General features: G+C 40.2%; 1 protein-coding gene and 2 non-coding genes across 3 annotated transcripts in view; 2 read left to right on the forward strand and 1 right to left on the reverse strand.

Moving 5' to 3' along the window:
• Window positions 1–14,382, reverse strand: part of LOC122398171 (cysteine-rich secretory protein 2-like) — a 117,154-nt gene that overhangs the window by 95,077 nt on the left and 7,695 nt on the right. The window contains exon 4 of the mRNA XM_043397835.1: window positions 13,970–14,097. The gene's annotated coding sequence lies outside the window, so the exon portion shown is untranslated. The remainder of the gene's footprint in view (window positions 1–13,969; window positions 14,098–14,382) is intronic.
• Window positions 7,694–7,766, forward strand: Trnat-ugu. Its single transcript has one exon. It is a non-coding gene; the product is annotated as a tRNA-Thr (tRNA).
• Window positions 11,688–11,760, forward strand: Trnat-ugu. Its single transcript has one exon. It is a non-coding gene; the product is annotated as a tRNA-Thr (tRNA).

The following is a 14,382-nucleotide window of genomic DNA, read 5'->3' on the forward strand; positions in this document are numbered from 1 at the left end:
TGAGGAAAGAGCAGGCTACGGATTATTCTGAACCATCACGTTCTCGGAGGCAAACGTTCACAATACCAATCGCATCGGAGATTTTAATCGAACGCTAAATTGTCGCTAGCGTCGACTTTGTTACGGGACTGTTTGGTGAATCGTGACCTCTGTAACTTCCGCTCGCCTTCGGGAGATATTAATCTACGAAATTCTACGACCACCCACCATCGTTGATTAGAATCTTCAGCCCTCAAAACACGCGATATGGATATTTACACGGACTGAGATTATAAACAATGCTTCGACCATTTTTTAAACCGAGACGCGAGAAATCTCGGACGCTGCGTGATTGTAATTCTCATTTTGAATTCCGATACAGGAGAAGAAACATCGTTTACAAATTGGATAACGGAAGCATTGATTATCGTGATAGATTGTTAATTTGTATGACTAATGACGGCGGCTTCGTAACACTCGTCAGTTTTGTATCTTTAACTGCATCCGACTTCGTCGTTACGTAAAAGAGATTTACCATAAGAAAATCGATAAGAACGTCGTTACCGCGTCGTGATAATTAAGTAATCAATATACGCTCGATCGCTCTAGAATAAAAATAGCGATATTACTTTGAACGCGGACGTTGCATCGAGAAGCATAAATAATAATCCTTCGCGAGGAATTATATAAGTATCGAACGTTCGAGCTGTTACATGAGTTCAGGAAGAAATTACAACGATAATATCGAAGGCTCCCATATGTATATTCATGTTTCGTTAAACATCTTCGTGTATTGTATACGTAATGAATATTTTTGTTCACCGCGTGAAAATAAGACGAAAATCAAGAATACTAATTTGTTGATTCAGACTTCGTTAAAAAATTATTGAAAGATTAAATTAAAAAATTTCAAATCATTCTGGAAAAATTATTTTCAATTGCAGGGGTCAAGTACAATCATTTTTGGTGATTAGACATGCCCCCGAAATCCTACTCGTTTTCGAGAAAAAAATTCGAGTAGGAGCGAAATTTTTCGACAAAATTAAAAAATTTCAAACCGTTAAAAAAAAATTATTTTCAATTTCAGGGGTTAAGTACAATAATTTTTGGTGATTAGACGTAACCCCGAAATCCTACCCATTTCCGAGAAAAAAATTCGAGAAGATGCGAACTTTTTCGAAAAAATTAAGAAATTTCGAATTGTCCTAAAAAAAATATTTTTAGCTGCAGGGGTCAATTACAATCATTTTTGGTGAATACATATACCCCCGAAATCCTACGCACTTTTAAGAAAAAAATTCAGAAAGGTGGACAAGTTTGTCAACAAAATTAAAAAATTCCAAATCGTTTTGGAGAAACTAACCCCAGGGGTGGCCGAATACCCTGCATGAGAGACTCGAAGTCACGCTGCTAGTGAATTTTTAAAACTTAGGAATATTTAAATATTCCAGAAACTCGAGAAAGAATTTTTATGCGACTCGTGACTAATTACGCGAGGTTGCTTATTTATGTGCATATAGACGTAGTGGAGAGTACACCACGGGAAGGGTGTTTTGGAGCACCAAAGCGACTAGATAATGTTCCTTGAAACATCAAAGTGAAATAAGCCAGAGAGTGTCAAAAAGTTTTATGTTAATGAGTCAGGTGACCCCGTTATCTCATAGTTGAAGTTGTCTATTTCAACTACCAAAGCTTTCTCTATGTTTTAACATTTTTTTCACGCTTCGAACAATTCCAAACTTGTCCCCCCGTCGAATGGAGAAGACCCATTTTGGTATCGTCTTTTCTCCCGATCGTTAAAGGAAAATTCTCCGCGAGAACTTCTTGATTTTCGTTACAGGTCGTTGTAGCAATGTGATTTCGAGCGTCGCGCCTTGGAGCGAGCTCCGCCGTTTCTGCATAGAAGGCGATAACACGTACCCGGAACAATGGTGGGCGCAGTGAAACGGTCTATCTGGGACGAGGATCGCACGGAAGAAGCTGCAAGAATAGGACAGAGGTCCTAGATCACTTCTGGTACACGGTACCCGTGGAAGAAGCCATCCGTTAAAGTTTATATTCCACACTCGACGCTTCCTACGCCACCGGAACTGCAGTGTTCTTGACGATATACGTACGGCTGCCATAAGTCACGTGCCGCGCGACTGGTATTTTCTGCCCGCCTTTCCGCGTATTTCAACGGCGGCCGCCTTTTTCATAAAAGAAAACTGCCGCGTAAGCAGTCAGTAAACGTTAAATCGTCGCGTTCTAAATTAGCGGCTCGCGTTTTCGAGCGATTTGTATCGATTCGTTTCGTCGTGCCCCATAACAGTACACGGTGAATTATAAATACTATGTCAAATTGTCTGAAAACACGACAGGTTTGCCCCAATCAACGACAGTCAACGCTTCGGACGGCAAACGGACGGCACGCGACCGCGGTCGGGATTTAATTAAAATCTCGGCATCAACGGATGGGAAATCTCGTTCGTATTCTTCCCGACCGCACGGAGAAGAAACACGAAACTTGGCAAGGTTCATAGAGAGAAAGCAATTAGCGTTTGCCTGATCTCTTTGCCCTCTCTTTGTGCATCCGACAACCGCTGTTCCGAGCACGGCGTTCCCGGATTATACAGATAAATTGCAATCGATACGAAGTTGTTGGTCGACAAGTACACCATAAAAGTGCAGGCCGAGCCGTGCCCCGAGAGGAAATCGAGAATCAAGATCTCCGTTCGACCTTTTTTTTTTCTCGAACCAGTCGAGCGAAACACTCGAGTAATTAGTACAACGTACCCTTTGTACTCGACTGCTCCATCTCAGCGAAACATCCTTTATAAACGTTTCCCGCTCAGCGATCTCCATAAACTGCGAACAACTCGAAAATTACTTACAACTTTTATTTTCAGCTACCGCGGTCACGAGTGTATAAATATTTATAATGAGTCGAGATACTTTTTAGACGTTGTTGAGGGTTTTTATTACGGTACAATCTTTTTTTAACGGTGAACCTACCGGCACTTCGTGTATACTCATTCCTACCATGAGTGGTCAAATGACCTTTCTTTTTCTTTTTTAAAGAGGCAACATACTTTTAATTTTTGTATTATATGTATAGAAATGTTCAAAAATTTTTAATTTCAATCGGATAGAGGATAAAACACCCTAGAATACGAATTTTGTTCCAGGTCGATATCATAGTTAGTTCTAGAGAAAAAGTGCTGGCTAGTAATTACGCAAACATACTGTATTTAAATAAATTTTCAATTAAATAAACAATTTATGTTGCAGTTTTATCGTACACTAGTCGTACGATCAGTAGGAATTGCTGAAACTTCGTTGGTAATGTAGTGTCAAAGTAAATGTGAGAATAAACATAGAAGACAGCAAAAATTATAGTAGGTGATATGGTCGTTAGGTAGAGGATGAAATGCCCTTTAAAATGAGCGTTTGTACGAGTCGATAGCTTTATTAGTTCCGGAGATATGAGAATTTTAGTTTCAAGTCGATGCGGTGGCTAGTTCCGGAGATATAAGGGTCCGAAACGTTTGTTTACGTCGCGAGATGAATGAACTCACGTGACCGTAGTAAATAGTAAACATCACGTGACTCGGTCACTCGGTCAGTGGGTCAGCGTGCGACAAGGAGGTCCGACGCGTCAGACGGAGACAGAGACAGTCGAATTAGAAAAATTACCTTTTACATAAATTACGATATCTCCGAAACGGAAAGTCCGATCGACAAAAACCAAAAACCATTTTAAAGGGGAAGGCTTGCCGCTGCTAACAATTGCTCAAAATGGATAAAGCACTAGTAGTTTCAGAACTGCACGCGTCTAAAGTTTTAGTATTTTTAATACGCGTTAATAGGCTTTCGTAAGGCGGAGAGCGCGTGGGCAGTGGAATGTAAAAAATTATCTTTTAAATAAATTACGATATCTCGAAAACGGAAAGTCCGATCGGCAAAAACCAAACACCATTTTAAAGGGGAAGACTTGCCGCTTCTAACAGTGGTTCAATTATGAGTAAAACGCTAGTAGATTCGAAACTGCACGCGCCCAAAGTTTAACTATTTTTTATACGTGTTGTAAGACTGTTCTAAGACAGTGGAAACTGAAGATTCTCTCCTTTCGTCTTTGCTATACGTACGTTTCCTATTTATATCGGAAGCTAAGGATTTGATACCAAATTTTGTCCAGTTCAAATATAGATCATTCAATTCCGGAAACAAACAATAAGAATAGAAATTGTAAAATTGTAAAATTCATTCTGCGTATACTATAAGAAAAGTCGTGAAGTTAAATGACGCTAAAATAATATTGTGTGTTAGAAATTGTAAACGAAATTTTAAAAACGGTCATTTGACGAATTAAACGACGAGTAACAAATATGGCGGCCATTATAATCGTAAGTTCTGTTGCTTTCATTGGGAAAAAGTCTCAAGGATGCCCACTACTGGTTCTAGCGTTAACAATTTATATTTGGCGGTAAAATAGGATATCGGGAGGATCTGAGAAATTATCGAAGCCCGGTCGACTGCATCGTCGGCTCCTCGATAATCCGAACAGGAGAAGGTACATGCACGAAATAGCTGGTCTCGTGGACGTAGGGCAAGGAAATTCCCACAGCAGTTCGTGTGTGGTGTCTCGGTGGATAATTAGGTATCGATTTCCGCGTGCCTCCGAGAATGCCTGCAATAATCGACTTCGCGCGTTCCACTATCTCCGCTGTTGACCCTGCCACTCGGAATGGGACTATTTGCTGCATTTTTCGAAGAGGCCGTACCCGCCCGCTCGCCCGAATCTCCTATCCTACATCCATTAATCATGAAACACGAGCACGGGGATCGCAAGCGTCACGGAAACGAGGCAAAAATACCGTGAAAAAGCCGGCGCATAATTCACTCACGAGCTCCCTGTCCCGGAAAATATCTACGAAGGAAACGACTCGTAGCTCGATCGCGGATTAACGGCTAATTAACGTCGATTGCCCGTGATTATCTTTGATTTTCAGTACCGCGGCGTTCGAACGATTTTCCCGTAGATTTGTTATCTGTGAAACAGTAAGCATACAATAATTGAGAAATAATGGACCGACACAGATTACAGGTCACTTTCCTACGCTTGAATACGTTGATCTTTGGATCGCTCGTAACAAATTCGGAGCTAACTTCGCTCCATAAACCGAATTACTATTGCGCTCAACTTCCAACCTGTTAAAATCGCGAGCTGTATCTTCGAGCGGAAATGGTTACTCAGAGAACTCGTATTTGTCTTTTGTATAAAGTGAAAACCTCTTTTCCGCGGATCAGCATCTGCTCAAAAGTCTGGGCGACTTTTTGAAGCGAAAGCGAACGGTTGATCGCGACGAGAACACAGAGACGAGTGAAAATAAGGAGAAAATAAGGAGACCTCGTTGAATCGGAAATTAGGCGACTCGCGAAATCGGGAGTTAAAAAGCTTATTACATGTTGCAAGGAACGCGAAGCCAGGTATTCTTATTTTGCAAGTAGAAATCCACGTTCTACGAAATCTCTCGCTGTATAAGCAGAAATAAGCAAGAGACTGAAACTCCGTCAAGAAACATTCCTTTTATTCATTCGGGTGTTTACAAACCTAAATGTACCATTGCTATGCGCATAAATTTTCCAAACAATACTGTTTGGAAAATTTATGCGCATAGCAATACTGCATTTAGGGATTAAAGAAAATACCTCTGCATAACAGATCGTACGTAAGCAACACAAATTACAGGAAATATAACTTAAGTGACAGACAGCGTAGCGAAGTTTTAGGAGAGCATTTTTAGCTTTTTAGCATTTTGTATCAATAATATAATGTAATATCGTCGAATGAGATCGCTTCGAATCATATTCAGATCTCTGACTTAAATTAAAATAACCAAACACTCGATATTTATAGGATTAATAATTATTTAAATTACTCTAAATGCAAGAAAAAATACAATTTTACACGAATAATAAATTACTTGGAAATACACGCTCGTAAACTTTATTGGACGTTTTTGTTGTCACAACTTTACAGTGTTGGTTCAAGTGTTAAATCATTATGGTATTAAATGAGTTTGCATATCCATTAATAACCTTCTTAACTGCGACGCCTGATACCAGCTATTTGTAATTTGTCACGAATATCTTTACTATCTACTGATCATGCGCGATAATAAATAACGATATGCGTGTACAAGTGCGAGAAAAATGAAACGTGCAATTTCAGTGGAGTTTCTTTTATGAAATATCGCTGCATACGTACGATAACTTTGGGATATTTATTATAATATATATTTAAAAAAGCGCACCGCGTTAAAAAAAAATATTCGAACTTTATTAATAACATATCGTATATCCGTTGTATTCTATTTATTTTTTTTTTAAATAACGTCGGTGTTATCGATGAAATTGAAATACGAAAACGTTTAATTTCCTACGGTCAGAACACTAAATGTCAAGCATTACGAACAGAAGACCGTGGTGATCTTATGCAAAACGAATGAGAGCCCATGACAGACAGATTAATTATTCCCGGGGATTTTAATTTCCAGAGTTCCAACGTCCGTCGATGGTGCTCGTCTCTTGTACCGTTTGCAAACTTGCCAATGATTCTCAATTATGTAACTCTCTGGACTGTTGTTAAGACTCGATCCGGTGATCTGTTTCGTGAGGTTGTGGAACACGCTTGTTACGCATGTAACAGCAAACACACTTGACCATGCAATTAATCCAAACTGTTATCGTCATCCACCACGTTGTATGACAGATTCCAGTTCTCGCTGCTCCGATTTAGGGCTCGTAATGGAGTAAATACATCGTACTGGAGGATAGAACGTCTTGAGCTCGTAATTTACTCCCGGAATTAATTTACCATTGCAAACAATCTTGGCCAACCGAGCTACCAAGATTAGGAACAGAGATGGGCCTTGGATAATGCATGAATTATTTTGGCTATCTTTAAACTTTACTTCCAAACATATCGCTAGAATTATTCGATTGAACATTATTGTCATCTTTGTTTTCAAATCTGCGAAGAGTACATCTGATTTACCGACAGAGTACACCTGTTTTACCGAACGAGCAGTAAGGTATATTTTACCGACCGAGTAGTTAAAAATCGCAAAGAATCTAATGAAAAATGGTCTTGAAATGACCTCCCTTCTATGTACATATTCTAATCCCATTACATTCCATAATTCTCACGCGATAAGCATCGATTGATAGATTAGAATGAATACACTTACGTAATCTAAAAATACCGTGATTCCATTGCACTAGAGATAAAACATAAAGCAACATGTTCAGTTATAAACACGTACAAAAGAGAGCGTAAATTAATCGGAATATAACAATCGTATCCATAATTAAATTCGAGTAACTAAATTCTCTATATCGACGCGAAACATCGACGAAAAATATGGAAATAACCATTTAAATTATTAGTGGTCTCTTTCATTGTGTTTCGGAAGTCAAGGATAATCCTTTATAAACGATAAAAAAAGTAATAAATTTGATTGTTGCCTGAAAAATTGGCGTTCAAAGGTTCCGAGCATTATCTTTGAATTTATTTGAAACGCTTCGATCTTTCGAAATTTCGTCCTCGAACGTAATGTAAATTCGTGGGGTGAATGTTTAATGAAAGAATAAGCACAACGTGATGTCGTAAAATCGTACAGTCCGAGGTCTGGACATATCCGGAGGTGCAGAAGTAAAAGAAACTTCAACCGCCTCCATAGCTCAGGGGTTAGAGCACTGGTCTTGTAAACCAGGGGTCGAGAGTTCAAATCTCTCTGGAGGCAAATTTTTTTCACGACCATAACTTTCATACTTTTGACGATGGTATCAGCCATACACGGTACGCGATAAGAAAAACCGTGTAAACTGAAATTGTACATAAAAGCAGACTAAAACGTAATATCCATTGCACGGTATGTGTGGATTTAATTTTGCTGCAAACGTTTCGAGCATGGCGATTAAAAATCTATGTTTAGATTTTTGAATCCGTGTTTATTTCGGCGATGTTAAATCGTTATTTATTAAAAATTCTATTATTCGATATTTGTAATTGTTCTTGTAATGTATGTAAATAGATCCGTGATTAAAATGTAAACTAAATTTAATTTTTACTTTGTTTTTGTAATTTTTAATTTACTACTCAACTCTTTCTTCTGTACGAACAAAATTTGAGTAGTATTTAGCTATAAAATTAGTTTGTTTTAAATCTTCCCAATTTTCGTTGTGCTAAAATCGACGGTGCTTTGTAACGAGAAAATTAAGCGTTATCTTTTAGTTCTCGTTTTGGGGAGTAACAGTATCGAGGGTGTATCTAGCAAGGAATCGATAAATTCGTGTAACAAAAGGCAAGAAAGTTGAATTGGTAAGTTACTTTGGTGCAAAGTGCACTAGCATTGTTATAAGACTCTGAGCCCGGTTTGCTCGATAATATAAAGGCTTCCTATATCCACCGATACGTGCTAGAAATTATAGGAAATTTCGAAATACATTGTTCGGCTTGTGTTGAAACAGGGTCAATCAGGACCATGCTATTACCATCTTGTAAATTTAACGAGCAACGATATATCCGCTTCTCTTTCGCGTTGAACATAATTCGAACGTGCAATTTGCAGTTTAGGCGATCAGTGTTCAAAAATTAATTGTTTATTAATAAAACGTGAGATCAAATGCACGAAAGGTTAAAACATTGGTAAACAATCCTTGACTCGAGAGAACGCGTAGAAAAATACAGGTTCTTTTAAAATGACGCTGAATCTCGAAAAATGGAGCGTACAGACAAAATTGATCTTTATCGTATTTGCTCCCTCGGAATAAGCATTTCCCCCCTCGGCTATTTTCTCGTATCGTCAAAAACAACGGGCATATTTCAGACCCTAATGTTAAGAGAGTCAACCTCTATGGTATACTTTCTTTAGATGGAACGGCCACGGACGAATCTCAGATTACGAATAGTCTCGATACACGATGTTAACATGCGAAAACACGATAGTCGTCTCCTCTTCAAAATTATTCGGTTTTATTTAAACGTGTGTTAAATTGAAACGTTGAACGGTAATTTCGTGCTCGTATTAGATAGCGTACGAAACTGGAATTATTAACGGTCTAAATACGACTGGTGAAACTAATAACGTTTATGAACAGTAATAACAATAACAGTATTAATTCTACCGCGCTGCATCTAATAGCACGGGCACAAATCACGGCGCGAAAGAAACTGGAAAAAATGGAGCGCAGCGGTTCGCGATTGCGCTTGTAATGCTTGGTTAAACGAAAAACGATGCCCGGGAAACTCGAGTTTAAGGGATGAAGCTACCCTCTGAAATGGCCCTTTTCGCGGTGTCTTCGAAATTGTACTCGAGCCACGCGAAAAAATAGTTAATAGGATCGTCTTATGTAATAAGAGAAAATTAACTTCGCGAATGGTAAGCAATGGGTAACGTTTCCGAAATTCGTTTATCGAACGAGGAAGCGTTTGGGACCTGCGAGGGTTAATTTGATACAAAGTATGTAACGCAGTTTCTCGAGGATCCGGCAGATTCGGTCCAGCTTCGCCGGCTACCCGGATGCCGGCGGTCTCTGATACGTGGTCAGGAATTAAAGCGAGATCCGCGTTAGTTTGCTTTCCGCGCCGTCGAAAATGAAAGATTCCCTCGACCCTCTGATATTAGTCCAACGAAGCCGTGGTCGCCCGGATGGCGAATTCCCAGTGACAGAAGTCTACGCAGAAAACGGCGGGCCGCGATTCCCGGTTAACAGCTTAATTAGAATCCCCGTAATTAAAACGGCGCATACATTTAAGCAAATGGAAAAACCTCCAAGGCATTCGAGTATCGTAACCGCCGAAACCCATATTCGACGCTGCAGTTTCGACGAGTAATTCGTGACGGTTCCCCGGCAATAAATCTTGGAAATTTGATGCACTCCGCCATCAAAGCAGATAATTAATCCGATTTCGACCGTCTTGCATATTAAATTCATCGCTGATGAGCGGAATACTGTTTTACCGGTCGAGACAGTTGGGTCTATCTTGCCGACGGAGCAGTTGGGTCTACTTTACCGACCGTACAATTGCACCACGGACGAGGTGCATCAGCGAACGTTGCATTCGCTGTATTTTTTTCGGGAAACGGATACACGTCGTGTCCTTGGCCGTATCCAGACAATATCCACGGATCCTATATCGGCCGGAGAACCGTGTTCGCGCGTGCGGAACGATTTTCATCGCTCGTTGGATTAGAGCCGGACCAGAACGGTTTGTTGATTTTCCCCCGTCGAAAACGACGACGATTTGTCCGCAAACATTTGGCTTCCCAAGCTATGGCACTCCACAGATCCGTTCGTTCCCATTTTTCCTTCCAAGCCGCCCTTATTCCCTTCCCGGCGGTGTGCTGCCTTTCCCACTCCCCTTCTCCGCCCCCTCCCCTCGCAGCACGGCTCGTCCATGGAGCCCGTACGTGGCGATTAAACACGGCAAAAATGGAGCACACGGGTGCACTTCCCAGTCCTTCCTCCCGATTTGCAGACATTGCGCAACAACGCTGTACCCGTCGGTTGTTTGCACGGGATCCGGCACTTACCTCGACGGCTGCTTCTCGCCGCGTTTCCTTCTGCATTTATCAAATTAAAGATTCACGAGCCAAGGCCACGCTGCTCCCAGTTTCCCTCTGTTTGAAAAATTGCTCGTTCAGAGAAGGTAGAGGGGGGACGGCGTGTAACCACCGTAGAAAGAAAACGTATATCCTTGATACATTTTTAAGAAGCAAAAATTCTTGGATTCTCTGTACACTTCTGCTGCGCGTCGTTTGTTTCCAGCTATTCTTTCGTTTGTCATAATTTTAATTATCCTTCGGTTTCACGATGGCTTCCAAGGGGATAAAAATTCACTTCTGGGCGACCAAAGGCAATAGATGATTGTTCGCGAATGATACGTTTTACATATGGTGAATAGAATTTGTAACAATCGAGTTTCTTTCTAAAAAACATTCGTTCGAGCGCGCGCGAATTCTCGAAGAAGGGGACACCGCGCGCAACGCCGTAGCGCATGCATAATGAATGAGGAGCGTAGCTGAAATTTGCTTAGATAACATTATCATCGCCGTGTAGTATAGTAATTACCGTGCAATAATGTAATTAGGTAATCGCTAACAAGATCGATGTGCCAGCATGCCGGCCACGGTTGTCATCAATCTGCTCGCGATTTAATTATTACAAATTGTTGTTATGTTTGTCAAACAACATTACCGTCAAATGTTGACCGGTCATGATTTCATGAATATTCCCGTTCTAATTATTATTGACGCGTAATAATATCAGAAACTGTTATGGTTTCTCAAAGCGTCCGTGCTTTCAAATATCGTATCGATGAAAATAATAATTATATTAGTAAAATTGATACATGATTAACCAACTGGAAAACGAAATATAATATCACGTCGATATCGTGCATATATTACGCGTATATCAAACGGTGTAACAAAATTTGAAAAAAAAATTATTCATGCACCATGAGACATAGCTTTTAAAAATGTTTGAATTTAATAATAACAAGTGACTGATTGGAAAGTGTGAGTATCTATGATGGCAAATTTCTTTTCACTACCTTTCGGAAATGCTTCGGGATTTTTTAAACCGCGTATATAAAAATTGCTTATGGTGAAATTACGCGTTGGATTCTTCTAATATCTCGAGAAAAATGGAAATCGTGCGCCTCCATAGCTCAGCGGTTAGAGCACTGGTCTTGTAAACCAGGGGTCGAGAGTTCAAATCTCTCTGGGGGCAGAAACTTTTTTTCTTCTTACATTTTACCTCGAAACCGGTCAGCAATCAATGAAGAAAACGTTTAAAATATAAAACATAACAAACGTATTGTTTTACGATAACAAACGAGTCTTCTAATAGCAACTGATAACTCTTTCGACTCATAACAATGGATTTCAATACCTAATCGATAGACGGGGTAGAAGGACCCAAGAATCATAAGGAAAAGTCTACGTTTCTAATTATGTCTTTTACATAGGTACCCAGGTACACGTAACTATTTTTAAAGCTCAGATATTTAAGATCCTTTTAATAGAATTTTATTCTTAAAATGTAAATCGACGCAGAGACATCCCAGAGAATGGTACGAGTACCCAGGTACCAACATAAGGGTTAAACAAACTGGCGTTCCAAATACGCTACGCTTCCTCTACCTCCGTCGAAAGGACAAAGTCGCACGAGCAAATTAATATATGTAATGCATTGCACACGAAACGTTATATGTATAATCGTTACAATAACACGTATCCAACTCGAACCTAAACGAAACTCATGCAAGTTCGTACTGCAATTCCGAATGCAATTAATGCCCCTCCTGAATTAGGACAATCGCGTGTACAAATATTTGCGCCAGTTTACTGAATTTCTACCAGTCCTCGCAGAAATTCTTCTCCCCCGGACCACCGATGCTCCGCTATCGATCACCGCGATAAAACGTGTACAATGCATCCGTGGACAATAATTTCCCCAACAGAGCTTCAACTTTGCCGCGAACAACCGGACGGGAAAGGTTACTCGACTGGAAAATATTTAGTCCCGCGCTCCGTGCAGCAAACCGAAGACTATTATTACGTACGTTTCGCGTTTGCATCGTACCGTCGTAATTCACGATTAAAAATATCCATTTTTCGCGAGATCGCGTTACTTGGCTGATATTCGACATAATGGGGTGAATTTTTTAAAAATTTCGATCGAACGCGAAAAACGAATCTTTCCTTTTTTTCATGGAACGACACTGACCCACCTGCTTCGAACAACAGCGCGAGATTCTTCTGTACCGACCGAGAGCCGAGAGTAAATTTTAATGAAGCGTGTTTTTTTTTCTTCTTTTTTGTTTTTCAACCCGCTGGCGCCGGTTTTCCGTAAATTAATGTTTGTCGAGAATGCAAAGCAAGAGGGGCTACCTTTGGAGCGCATCCCTTGAACCTGGCTCAAAGCGACCGTAAAAATATATCGCTCGTACTCATCGAGAGACGAAATTTTCATTGCTCGTTCGGCTGTCTGAACAAGTCGTAAATTAAAAATGCCGGTGATCGACCGTGCGCCGGAATGGCGACACTCTCGTTACAGGAAAAGATGAAAACGAGATCACAGAACGATTATATTTTTGATGGAAAAGTTATTTTACCGACCGGTATGTTAATCGGTTTTTACCCGGCAAAGCTTACCGACTGGGAGCCCATCGGTTGTCATGAAAACGAAAAATGTTATTAAATTTAATTACCCTATAGAAACGGAAGACTTTCACAAAGTTTGATTTGACATCTCTATAGGCATACGAAAACACGCGAATTTTAAAATGTTAAATCGCTATCGGTCGGTAAAACATTAAACTGAATATCTTGTAAAATGCAAATCAACGATACAGGATATTTTAAATTGAACAGAAAGGAAACAATGGATATTCTCGATTATTTCGATACGTCGAATGGGGTGTTTTAGCCAAGGAGGGCAACGTTATGCTTATCGAGCCACTTATCGACGAGACACGCGAATCGAGTTTTCTACTCGTTCCAATTTCGTAGTGGAGATGCGTGACGCGCGTGTCTACGCGTTTGCTCGAAGGACTACGGCCACCGAGAACTGCATCCAGTTGAAGAGTTCATCGAGACAATGCACTTCGATAAATCTAAATAAACGACGACGCGAAAGTAGGACACTTAACGCGAACGAAATTGACGCGTGACTTCATACCGTTTCAATTTCGCGTCGTCGCGACCGTGTTTTCGTTCGACTTTTATAAACATCGTCGATACGATCCTGTTTAAGGGAATAACTGAAACTAGCGTTTCTCAACGGTTTTTGATTCACTTCTTAACATCGTTTATCTTTGGAGCTTCCTCCTGGTGGTCGATTGATATTATTAATAATAAGCAGCAAGGGAACATTCTATTTTTAATCTTTGCTCTTGATAAAATATTATATACTGGTTATAATTCTTGCTACTCACTCGAAAGTTTATGCAGCCTCTCTGTACGTTTCGTACTTGCGAAGAGAAATGGTGTGACTCTGGGTGGCATTATGGTTTCCATTAAGAGTCCCTGCAATACCCATTCGCGAACCCTCCGCTTGATCATTCTACAGAAAAGAGCTTGGATGATGTCACTGATGTCACTTATTCAATTACAAGATTGCTAGATTGTTGGTCGGTGTTTTTTTATGGAAATCGTATTGCTCCATTTTGCAATGGCCAGATGTCGCGTGTCACGAGCGTGAAATAAGAAATTGGAACAACCTTAATTACGGTCGTTGGAAAATTGTCATCCGTGATCGAGCGAACACAGTGTGCAAGATCGTGATCCCGCGATCTCGAAAAGTTTCCTTGTATCATGTTGCTGACGGTATTAAATGCATCGACAATTT

This window comes from Colletes gigas, unplaced genomic scaffold, assembly GCF_013123115.1.
Source record: "Colletes gigas isolate AHSC1104 unplaced genomic scaffold, ASM1312311v1 Colletes_gigas_Sc00011, whole genome shotgun sequence".
Lineage (NCBI taxonomy): Eukaryota > Metazoa > Arthropoda > Insecta > Hymenoptera > Colletidae > Colletes > Colletes gigas.